This window comes from Podarcis pityusensis, assembly GCF_964106645.2.
Source record: "Podarcis pityusensis genome assembly, chromosome: 12".
NCBI classification, from domain to species: domain Eukaryota; kingdom Metazoa; phylum Chordata; class Lepidosauria; order Squamata; family Lacertidae; genus Podarcis; species Podarcis pityusensis.
Window position 1 is genome coordinate 33,225,334 of NC_138037.1, and position 13,197 is coordinate 33,238,530.

Genomic DNA, 13,197 nt, shown 5'->3' on the forward strand with positions numbered 1-13,197 from the left:
CCACTGGACTGGGCCTACATAGCAGTTGAAACTATAAAATTGAATGTCAATTAAAATGCCTGATGGGATAATGAAAGGCTTTAAGTAGGGAAGCGGCCTGTCTCACCTCAACTAGAAGAGAGTTTTTAAAAAAATAACACATGGTTCCTGACGTATACAACCCGCACATCTGAATCATTGTGGGATTGCTAACAATTTAACCTCTGCCCAGGACTTCCAAGATTAGGCAGGGATGTGAGGGACTGAGCAGTCCTTGAGGCACCCTGGACTCAAATTGTTACAGTTCTTGTGAATTAATAAAAAGAACGTTAAACTGGCCTGGTAGCATATGGGCAGCCAATGCACATTTGAGCATGGGAGTTATGTGCTGGCAATAGTCTGTCCCCATCAATGGTCTAACCACAGAATTTTGCACCAAGCCCACCTGTTACCAAGCCCAATTCAAGGTACTAACTGTAACAGATAGAATCATAGAATCATAGAGTTGGAAGAGACCACAAGGGCCATCGAGTCTAACCCCCTGCCAAGCAGGAAACACCATCAGAGCACTCCTGACATATGGTTGTCAAGCCTCTGCTTAAAGACCTCCAAAGAAGGAGACTCCACCACACTCCTTGGCAGCAAATTCCACTGTCGAACAGCTCTTACTGTCAGGAAGTTCTTCCTAATGTTTAGGTGGAATCTTCTTTCTTGTAGTTTGGATCCATTGCTCCGTGTCTGCTTCTCTGGAGCAGCAGAAAACAACCTTTCTCCCTCCTCTATGTGACATCCTTTTATATATTTGAACATGGCTATCATATCACCCCTTAACCTCCTCTTCTCCAGCCTAAACATGCCCAGCTCCTTTAGCCGTTCCTCATAAGGCATCGTTTCCAGGCCTTTGAGCATTTTGGTTGCCCTCCTCTGGACATGTTCCAGTTTGTCAGTGTCCTTCTTGAACTGTGGTGCCCAGAACTGGACACAGTACTCCAGGTGAGGTCTGACATGAGCAGAATACAGTGGCACTATTACTTCCCTTGATCTAGATGCTATACTCCTATTGATGCAGCCCAGAATTGCATTGGCTTTTTTAGCTGCCGCGTCACACTGTTGGCTCATGTCAAGTTTGTGGTCAACCAAGACTCCTAGATCCTTTTCACATGTACTGCTCTCAAGCCAGGTGTCACCCATCTTGTATTTGTGCCTCTCATTTTTTTTGCCCAAGTGCAATACTTTACATTTCTCCCTGTTAAAATTCATCTTGTTTGTTTTTGCCCAGTTCTCTAATATGTCAAGGTCATTTTGAAGTGTGATCCTGTCCTCTGGGGTGTTAGCCACCCCTCCCAGTTTGGTGTCATCTGCAAATTTGATCAGGATGCCCTTGAGTCCATCATCCAAGTCGTTGATAAAGATGTTGAATAAGACCGGGCCCAAGACAGAACCCTGTGGCACCCCACTAGTCACTCTTCTCCAGGATGAAGAGGAACCATTGATGAGCACCCTTTGGGTTCGGTCAGTCAGCCAGTTACAAATCCACTGAGTGGTAGCATAGTTAAGACCGCATTTTACCAGCTTCTTTACAAGAATATCATGGGGCACCTTGTCAAATGCCTTGCTGAAATCAAAGTAGGCTACATCCACTGCGTTCCCTTCATCTACCAGGCTTGTAATTCTGTCAAAAAACGAGATCAGGTTAGTCTGACATGACTTATTTTTCAGAAATCCATGCTGACTATTGGTGATCACAGCATTCCTTTCTAGGTGCTCACAGACTGTTTGCTTAATGATCTGCTCCAGAATCTTCCCTGGTATTGATGTCAGACTGTCTGGGCGGTAATTATTTGGGTCCTCTCTTTTCCCCTTTTTGAAAATAGGGACAACATTTGCCCTCCTCCAATCTGCCGGGACTTTGCCTGTTCTCCAGGAATTCTCAAAGATGACTGCCAGTGGTTCTGAGATCACATCTGCCAGTTCTTTTGGTTCTCTTGGATGCAGTTCATCTGGCCCTGGAGACTTGAATACATCTAAACTAGCCAAGTATTCTTGTACTATCTCCTTAGTTATTCTGGGCTGTGTTTCCTTTGCTGAATCATTTGCTTCAAATTCTTCAGGTCGGGCATTGTTTTATTTATCGGAGAAGACTGAGGCAAAGAAGGCATTGAGGAGTTCAGCCCTTTCTGTGTCCCCTGTTTGCATTTCACCATCTTCTCCTCTGAGTGACCCCACTGTTTCTTTGTTCTTCCTTTTGCTACGAACATACCCATAAAAGCCTTTTTTGTTGCTTTTAACCTCTCTAGCAAGCCTGAGTTCATTCTGTGCTTTAGCTTTTCTGACTTTGTGTCTACACGTGCTGGCTATTTGTTTGAATTCCTCTTTGGTGGTTTCCCCCCCTTTTCCATTTTTTGTACACATCCTTTTTTAATCTTAACTCAGTTAAAAGTTATTTAGATAGCCACCCTGGCTTCTTTAGGCACCTTCCATGTTTCCGTCTCATTGGTATTGCCTGACATTGTGCTTTTACTATCTCCCTCTTAACAAACTCCCAGCCATCATGAACTCCCTTTCCTTTTAGTATTACTGTCCATGGGATCTCACCCAGCACTTCCCTAAGTTTTATGAAGTCGGCTTTCTTAAAGTCAAGAAATTGAGTCCTAGTATGCTTGGCTGCTCCTTTCTGCTGTATAGTAAACTTCAGAAGAGCATGATCACTCGCGCCTAATGATCCTTCCACTTCTACCCCACTAACCAGGTCATCAACATTGGTTAGGACCAGATCTAAAATGGCTGTTCCTCTTGTTGCTTCTCCCACTTTCTGGACAATGAAGTTGTCTGCAAGGCCAGTGAGGAATCTGTTTGACCTTATGCTCTTGGCTGAGTTTGACATCCAACAAATATCCGGGTAATTGAAGCCCCCCATTACTACTATCTCCCTTCCTTTTGCATGCTTGGCCATCTGTTCCAGGAAGGCATCATCTATGTCCTCCGTTTGGCTTGGGGATCTATAGTAAACTCCCACAATGAGGTCACTGTTATTCTTCTCTCCCTTAATTTTGACCCAAATGCCCTCACTTTGGCTTTGAGGTTCTAAATCTTGGATCTCTTCACAGGTATACACATCCCTGACATATAACGCCACTCCTCCTCCTTTCTTGTCTGGTCTGTTTCTCTGAAATAGATTGTATCCCCCCATTATTACATTCCAATCGTGGGACTTATCCCACCAGGTTTCGGTGATGCCTATTATGTCATATTTAGTTTGCTGTACCAAGAGCTCAAGCTCATCTTGTTTATTTCCCATGCTTTGCGCATTAGTGTACAGACATTGAAGTCCATTAATCATTCCCCCGTGATAAAGCCCTATATGACTTGACAGGAACACCTCGTGTCCATACCAACCCCATGTTCCAAGCCATGAGTGGGCAGAGGAAGCCCTGCTGCTGTGCCTGCCAATGAGTGTTGCTCATTGTGCAGTGACCCAGAAGAGGGCCTTCTCAGTGGTGGTGCCCCAGTTATGCAATTCTTTCCCAGTGGAAGAATCAATGGCCACAACATTAATGGGCTTTCGCAGGTTGGTGAAAACAAAATGGTTTTTAAACACCTTTGGAGACTGCCTGTGCTTTTCTTTTCGTCGGCTTTTTCTCGCAATGTTGTTAACCGAAATTATATTTTTACGAATTACAGTATTATGCATGCTTTGTATTTTATGATGTTTTATTGATTTTGTTTTTATTAATGTGTGCTTTGATGGAAGCCGTTTTGAGGTCTGCATGATACAAAGCGATGCATAAGAATTTTAAATAAAGAAAACATAGTATGGGCCGCAGTCTAAATGTTGTATGGTAAACTTGCCTACATAGGAATGCAGTCTTGGTTTCATATGGGAAATTGTGGTGAGTTAATGGGCAAGGACTGCACTGCATGCAATAAATAATAATAACAATCATCTTAAGAAGCCGGCCAATACCAAACTTTTTGAAAAAGCCACACCCATTGGTAAAGCACAATGCAGTGATCAGCCCAAATTAATTCCCTCTATAGAATTTATTTCTGCAATGCCACCTTTACCTTACACTTCCTTCTGGTGGTAAGAGAAACCTTTCAGAGCAACAGTTCTGGTGCTTGTGGTCTAATGCTACAGCTTGGAAACACAAATTGCCAAATCCTTGGACCTAGTAAATAAGCATTCCTTCCAAGTATTGCATAATTCAATTATGAGCTTTGTTTAATGATTCGGTGCGAGCTTTAGATCATTTTTCCAACGAGCTCTTTAACAAAATAATCGCCATTCTCTTTTTAATGGGATTAAGAGATATGGAGTCATTTACTTAAATTACAAGAGAATTAGTTCAACTAATCATTTGAAGAGATTCAGTACGGAATAGGTGGAAGTAATTTGAATGCCAAGACTAATTTCCTTAATATCACAAAAGAATGTGTTCTTCTGATATTAATTACCATGCAGTAAAAGATTGTCAAAACTATAGTTGCCAAGCTATTCTTTTCAAGTTGGTTTCTAGGGATTGTAAAATTAAATGTTCCAAAGCAAGCTCCAGAGTTACTGGAACATCAACAATGGCACAAATCCTGACTAATATTTAGATTGCTCAGCTCTCCTGTTACAGAGGATATTGACACTCATTTGCCAATGTCCTGGTACCATTTTGTCAGTGTCTGCAGAAACTTTATCTCAAGGTCTACAATCTCATTTTCCGACTAGCTGGATGGATACCCAAACTGTGTTGATAATCAGGGTTACCATAGTACTGAATTTATATGGGGGACAATGAATGTGTTTTAGGTCAGTTTAGAAATGATCCCCACAATATAGCTGGGACACTGGTGGCGCTGTAGTCTAAACCACTGAGCCTCTTGGGCTTGCTGATCAGAAGGTTGGAGGTTTGAATGCCCGCGATGGGGTGAACTCCCATTGCTCTGTCCCAGCTCCTGCCAACCTTGCAGTTTGAAAGCATGCCAGTGCAAGTAGATAAATGGGTACCACTGCAGTGGGAAAGTAAATGGCGTTTCCATGTGCTCTGGCTTCCATCGTGGTGTTCCGTTGCTCCAGAAGCGGTTTAGTCATGCTGGCCACATGACCCAGAAAGCTGTCTGTGGACAAACGCTGGCTCCCTCGGCCTCAAAAGCGAGATGAGCGCCGCAACCCCATAGTCGCCTTTGACTGGACTTAACCATCCAGGGGTCCTTTACCTTTTTAACCGCATGGACAGGAAACAGCATAGTTTAACCCAGGAGTTTTAATTTGTATATTGCTATACAGAATTGTTAGATAAATAGAGGCAGATCTAGGCATATATATATATATATATATATATATATATATATATATACACACACACACACACACACAGTGGTACCCCGGGTTACATACGCTTCAGGTTACAGACTCCGCTAACCCAGAAATATTACCTCAGGTTAAGAACTTTGCTTCAGGATAAGAACAGAAATTGGGTTCCGGCGGTGCGGCGGCAGCAGGAGGCCCCATTAGCTAAAGTGGTGCTTCAGGTTAAGAACAGTTTCAGGTTAAGAACGGACCTCCGGAACGAATTAAGTACTTAACCCGACGTACCACTGGGGAGAGAGAGAGAGAGAGAGAGAGAGAGAGAATTGTTTGGAGACTTTTTAGTGTAAAGTGATATACAAGTTGCTGTGGCTGTTAGCATTGGGCATCGAGAAAATTCTGATGATGGTGCCAACTGGTGCCAGCACTGCTCATAGACATGATGGGGGGTTGGGGTTGGGAGCTTGAACGAAGGTCCACCTCTCATTGTATGAATGAAGAAGAAGAAGAAGAGTTTGGATTTGATATCCCGCTTTATCACTACCCAAAGGAGTCTCAAAGCGGCTAACATTCTCCTTTCCCTTCCTCCCCCACAACAAACACTCTGTGAGGTGAGTGAGACTGAGAGACTTCAGAGAAGTGTGACTAGCCCAAGGTCACCCAGCAGTGGAGTGCATGCGGAGGAGCGGAGACGTGAACCCAGTTCACCAGATTACGAGTCTACCGCTCTTAACCACTACACCACACTGGCAGCAGATGTGTTTGTTTGTTTTTTAGCACATCCACCACATGTCACTCAAAGAACACAATAGCATTTGAAATGAAGATATGCATTTCATAACTCCAGAAATGGAGAATGGCTAGGGTTCCTAGGTATATTTCTTCAAAGATGTGCATTGCCACATTTCTCACCATCTCTGCCACACACAAACAAACAAACACACACACACACACACACACACACACACATATGCTATGAAGCCTTCAAAATTGCAAGATTGTTCCAGGCTGGGCATGCCAGCCGCATTCAGCCTGCGGAATGGAAATGATAGTGACTTAACCCACACAGCCCCAATGAGAATAAAACTATAAAACTAGACCTTGGCATTCCGAGAACAAAAGGTTGCATCACAATTCAAGACAATAAACTAAAAAGGACAGAAAGAAATCCGTTTTACTGGAGCATTCCAAGGGGTAGGTCAGTTCTCATTTTGTTCAAGCCAATTCTATTTTGAGCCCCGTAATCCAATTGTGTACATTAATAAATAGCTATCGAGAGAAAGTGGATTTGCAAGTGCTCTTTTTATTTAATTTCTAGTTAGTGGATATTGTTAAGTGAGCCAGATGGTCGTAAGGAAGCTAAACACTTAGAAGGATTTGAAAGCAGAAACCATTAGGACGGCAGTTAAAAACAACAAAGGGGAGGGAGGGGGAAGAAGTGCTGGGTATTTTAATGCCGCTTTAAGGAAGGCCTCCATCTGCACTGTACACTTAAAGCAGTATTATACCACTTCTAACAGTCATGGATCCCAGGGAGCTAAAATTTCCTGAGTGGATTTGCAATCAGTTGCTCTTCCTAGGAACTATTGGGAAAGCATGCAGTCTTGTTTTCTCCATTCATGAATCCTGTTTCTACTACTTTCATTCTTTTTAGGGGTTCCCATGATCAGGGCCATCTTTAGCATACGCGCAAAGATCTGCCCAGCGCCCTCAAATTTAGTTTAACTGCCCCCAAATTAACTTTTATTGAGCTTTTTGGGGGAGGAGGAAGCCAAAGTTGTTGATCTTTTTGGGGGAGGGCGAACTCAAAGGTTTTTTGGGGGGGGGCTCACTTGTAACAACAACACATCAGAAAAAACCTGCTTTTGTTTCCTGACTCGTCGGGAATATTTGATGCTACAAAGTAACAGAGTGACAGAGGAGGGGGGTGGGGACTTTGCTCCATTGCTTTTCACTGCCGCCAGTCAATAGGGACCAGTATACAGTAGGTATACATTTGGCACCCCCAAGAATTGGTCACCCGGGTGCCCCGCACCCCTTGCACCCCCCCCATAAAGACGGCCCTGCCCATAATGTTATCTGTTGTTCTTTCATATCCTTCAGGACCTTCTCCTTTGTCTTTACCCCCAAATTTCCCAACAACCACTCCCAATGGTTTCATATAGATGTTAAACAGCCTTGGGGACAAGGTGGTACCATGCTGCAGCTCCCCACAAAACAACTACCTGAAAAACGATCACCCAACACTCTTCTCTGAAACCGACCCCAGAGATAGGATTGCAGCCACTGTAAAATAGTGCCTCCAGTACCCATCCTACTAAGTTGGGTCAGAAGAATACCATTGTGAAGGTTTAAAAAGCCAGCGAAGATAATATTCCCTGCTGCAGACATTATTCTCAACATGATGGGTAGGAGCAACACTGCAACTTTGAGAGCTGGCCTAAAACACAAGCGCCTTTCAAAACGCTTCTCCCTACGCACTGTTTCATTGACTCGCTACTTAACTAGAAAGAAGTTGCATGAGTACTTGGCAGAAGATCTATTTACCAAACACGAGCATAATTGGAAAACCAAAATATCTCACTGGCGCACCCCCAACACCATTTTACACAAGAGTTTATTTTTTGCCAAGGCCTCTTTTTGTGTGTGTCTGTCTATAATTTAGGCTACATGGTTATCTGCACAAGGAAGCACATCTAGGCACTGACAGGATGCATGCATTCAAAAAGCAGGTGATCAAACTGTTCTGTGCCACATGCACAAAAACCTATTTTGGCATTCAACAGTATATAAATTAATAAATTTTATTAGTTTATTATTTTAGCATACATGTCCATTAAACAAATGGAAAATCAGAAGCTAGATTCTTGCCTGTTATTTCAACACAATTTTCTCAGGCAGTCATAATAAATGCAAGCTATGGAGGAACTTTGATGCTCCAGAGATGTTCCTCTTCTCCCTTGACCAGCATATTCCATTTTTTTCCTCTGTACTTACGTAGCATTAGGTTATAGCCATTGCCAAAGCAAGGTCATAATGTCAAGCGAATGTTCCAGTCCTTAATTTCCTATCACTTCCACTGCCTTATAGTGACACTTGCTGGTAGAAGATGGGACTAGAATGAAAACCACAACGTCCCCTCCAAGCAATATCAATACTAAAATAACCAAAGCAGGGGTCCCAGATGTGGCTGGATTTGAGGTCCCATCAGTCCTCCAGTTAATGGCCAGGGCTGATAGATCACCAAATCTGATAGGCTACAGGGATGGCTCTGACCTGAAGTTAAATGGTTAAACCTGGTTTATAACCAGAACCCCCTTTTTGTGTCATTATTGTGGGATTTCTTTTAAAACATGAACTAGAATTTTAAGAAGATGGTGAAAACTACCTCAAGTATGGTAGTTGAAGGATAAATAACATATTGATTCAACAAAGCTTTCATTTATGGTGGTTTTACTGGTAATTTTAACTGATAGTGCTTCAAGAGCAGGTTCTCTTAAAAAGTAGAAAATGCATTTTAGACACAAATTGACCCCTTATAATAGCCAAGGGCTTATGGGAGGTAGCTCTACAAGACTACAGTTTAATACTGCTAGCTGGAGGACATCTATTTAAGTATTTGCTTTGAGAAATGTCACAGTCATAAACAGACCAGCAGGCTTACTTTTATTTACCAGTAGTTCCAAATCTTAATTAATAGGCAAAGGAGCATTTTCACCTGTTGCCTGTGAGCAGCAATTGACTGGGTTTTTGTAATATCACGGAATTGTCACAAACATTCCAACTGCTAAGGAAAGGTCAGTTGAGAAAACAATAACATACATGTGAGAACAGCAAAAGGTCAGTTTGGGGTGGAACATACATTTCATGGCCTACAGACAGTAAAACCTCAGTGGCATTTGTGGGAAGAGGGACTAGAGAAGGAGGATGACTTGAAGCAAGGAAGTTGAGCAATGCTCAAGGAAGCTGAATAAGAGGCAGTGAAGGAAGGAAAAGAAGACTCAGAAAGCAGAGGGACTGAGGCATTGACACTACTGAGAAGGTAGCTGGAGGAATCAGAGGGGTGAGAGGTGTGGAGGAGGCAGGGATTTGAGGAAAGGACTGTTCAGTGAGAAAATGGCACATAAGAAAACAAATATACTGAAGTGTAGGCAAGATATAATGATAACAGCAAGAACCTTTATTGAACTAACAGAACTGGACAACAGGGACAAAGCAACTGCTTATATACATTTCTGAAGGCCTGGGCCACTCTGACTCCCAACGTGACTAGCTGTCTAAACTTCCTGGCTGCGAATCATAAGTCAGAGTTTAAGGGCCAATGGCAGAGGCCTAAATCCTGAAATGTTCTGTGACTGGATATCATGTATCGAATCAGAACACAGGGGCTCAGAATCCTTAGTCCAGACTCAAGCTCAGGCAACACAGACCACTGAATACTATGAATATACTATGTATACTATACTGAATACTGAATATACTATGTAGCAGTTATGAATAAGGGTGACTCTATACTATTGGTGAGCAAGATGGACAGAAACAGAAGCCATTATGAGTCAGTGAACAAGGGAAGTGGAGTGTAATGACTGCCATTTTGATTTTCCCATAATGCTCCAGCTCAGCATCGAGCATTGTGTGAAAGTTGAAATGCCAAAAGATCAATGTCCAAGGAAACTCTAGAGGGGCCAAACAACAACCCCAGTGGGTCCTGCAGGGGTGGCTTTGCCTCTGGCAGGCCTTCCTGGGTATTGCCACAGGTTTTGCTGGATTTGACATAAGACGTTAATTATAGTCCATCTGGGACCACCTATAAAGGGAGCTATCCCACTTCACAGGCTACATGGCCAGTGAGCTGCATACAGCCACTTGCCTCATTAGCCTGTCCTTTACCTTTCCTCCCTATTGATCTTTGCCAAATATGACAATCTAGTCCAAAGTGCAACTTGAGCATGAAAACGTAGAAGAGAAACGCTTCCTCCAGGACCAAAGCCAAGTTGGTATTTGGTTTCAGTATTAGTTCTTCTATGAACACAAACAAAGAAGTCTTGTCACATGCATACTTCCCTTCAACAACAGCAAAAACACTGGGCATGAATGCCTAGCATCGCATGGCAAACTAAGACCCTTATATGTCAGCTGTTGCTAAATAACTCTGTGTGTGTGTGTGTGTGTGTGTGTTTATAAAAAGAGAAAGCGTGGTAGAGAAGTCCAGCTGTGTCTCATAGAGGGGGAGGCACAGAGAAAGGTCCCTTCATTTATCATTTTATTCCATTTCTGTTATTTTATTCCTATTCTGTGTTTCTTCCACAGGAGTCAGCCAGGTGGTCTCTCATCCAGAAGTGGACCAGACTCAGGGCTGCTTAGCTTCAAGACATTGGCTTCAAGACCACATGCCTCTGGGAACTCTAATCAGTGGACAGAAGAGGGAATTTATGCAAGTACAGCTAGTTTTACAGCAAAGCTGGGGAACCTCAGGCCCAGGGCCAGATGTGGCCCTTCAGTCCTCTCTCTTTCACCCTCTCAGCTTCTGGACAGCCTTCTGAGCCAGCTGGTTTTCACCCCCCTTGAGTCCCCCCCCCCCCATGACTGCAATGTGTCCTTCAATTCTGGTAATGCCTCTTGCCTGTATGGATGGAGAATGGAGAGGATTTGCAAGTGTGAAGAAACTAGCCTACTGTACCAATGTCAAATTTACACTCATTTATCCACCCGCATTTGCCTCTGGCCCTGCTAAGCCACAGACATGTGGTTCCCCCAGCAGGTTGTCCAGGAGGGAATGTGGCTCTAGGGCTGTGATGCAGGGATGCTTCTCCATCTGTCTGGCCAATTATTAAATATAGCGACAACCCTTAACTGAGCCAGAGTTATTATACCCATAAGGAGCTGTGGCACTGTGGTTTAACCACAGAGCCTAGAACTTGCTGACCAGAAGGTCGGCGGTTCGGATCGCCATGACGGGGTGAGCTCCCGTTTCTCGGTCCCTGCTCCAGCCAACCTAGCAGTTCGAAAGCTAAATAGGTACCGCTCCGGCGGGAAGGTAAACGGCGTTTCTGTGCGCTGCTCTGGTTCGCCAGAAGTGGCTTAGTCATGCTGGCCACATGACCCAGAAGCTGTATGCCAGCTTCCTCAGTCAATAAAGCGAGATGAGCGCCGCAACCCCAGAGTCAGCCACGACTGGACCTAATGGTCAGGGGTACCTTTACCTTTACCTTTAAAGGAGAGGAGCAGAGCAGTACTTTTAGGGGGTTTTATGTTCTTCCAATTTTCTTGGTGTTTTCTGGACATGGTTGCTACCTGCCAACACATCTTAAGGGTAGGATATTCATAGTCTAAAGAAAGAAAGACATCTGCAGGCATATAAGCCCCTTCAGATGCTATTCCACAACACCTCAGAGACCACGTGGCCTCAGTGGAGGCTGGTCCCTTAGGGCAAATGGGGCACTGCCCCACCAACCTCTGCCAATGCCTACCTGATTGCCCTTTTACAACCAATCAGGCCATGGCTCTGCTGCCACCTACTTCCAAGCTCCTTAGTTTCTGCCCTACTGATCCCATTGGGCTACACTTCCCAGGTTTTTTTGGGGGGGGGGAGCCATGATTGCTGTCATGACCACAGTGGTACCTCAGTTCCTGAACATAATCAGTTCCAGAAGACCATTCGAGTTCCAAAACGTTCGAAAACCGAGGTGCAAAGGGCTGTCTACAAATTCAGTTGAGAAAATTGAAAAACACACAGTGGAAGCCATTCGAATTCCGAGGCACATTCGAAAACAGAAGCATTTACTTCTGGGTTTTCAGCATTCGGGTTCCAAAACGTTCGACAACGGAGACGTTTTGAAACCGAGGTACCACTGTATATACAATGTACATAGTATTGCTGGGGCCTACGTTTAATGTATTCAGTAGGTCTCTCTCTCTCTCTCTCTCTCTCTCTCACACACACACACACACACACACAGCCAGAAACAGTTTCCAACAGTTTCATTGGCTTTGGAAGTAACCATTAAAAAGTCCTCTTTTGTCCCCAAATTGTTACCATACTAATCAACAACAACGGGGGATCAAATTGCAGTTTCTTGTTTTGCTTCTTGCCATAAAGCATTAGATGGAAACTGTGGCCTTGATGTAAACAGTCAAATTCCGGCAAATGGTGTTAGTCATCCCTTTGTATGCCCGGCATTCAGTTCCCAATAGCAAAGCTGGGAGTTACAGATAACGTCCAGAGCTGCCAAAGGGATCCAAAAGCTTTCTTCAGAAAAACAGCCCTGGCGAGGATGAGTAAGACTTGACATTTTCGAGTTTGGAATTTTCGTAAATGTCCCCCTCCCAGAGGATAACTAGATTTCCAAATATTTGGTTCATTGTGGTGCGTCTCTTTTGATGCTGGAGCCATAAAATCCATCGGAGGAGCACGCTGAGTAGGAAAACAATTTATTTAACTCTTTGAGGACTAGGCATGTTGAACACAGTTATTTAAAATGACCAAACTAGCAGGGAGTTTTGGAGAAAGAGAGCATGGTGATTAAGTTAACAGGGCAGTGTGCTGTGGTGGTTGGAGAGTTGGACGAGGACCTGGGAGACCAGGGTTCAAATCGCCACTCATCCATGAAGCTCATCAGGTGACCGTGGTCTCTTAACCTAACCTACCTCACAGGGTGGTTGAGAAGATAAAACATTGAGGTGGGAGAAGCATCTGCACCACTTTGAGTAGCCTGGATGAAAGGTGGGCTGCAGATGTAACACAATAATAAAAAACAACCAAAATAATCAGAATGGTTATTTGAGTGGCACCTGCAATGATGCATTGCTAATGTGATCCACCGTGCATTGGGTGTGATGAAGTGTTGTATTTGTGATTGATGTTCCTTGTGTACAGAGCAAGTGCTGAAGAATCCCTCCTTGCCCCCAGAGGCAAAATGTGA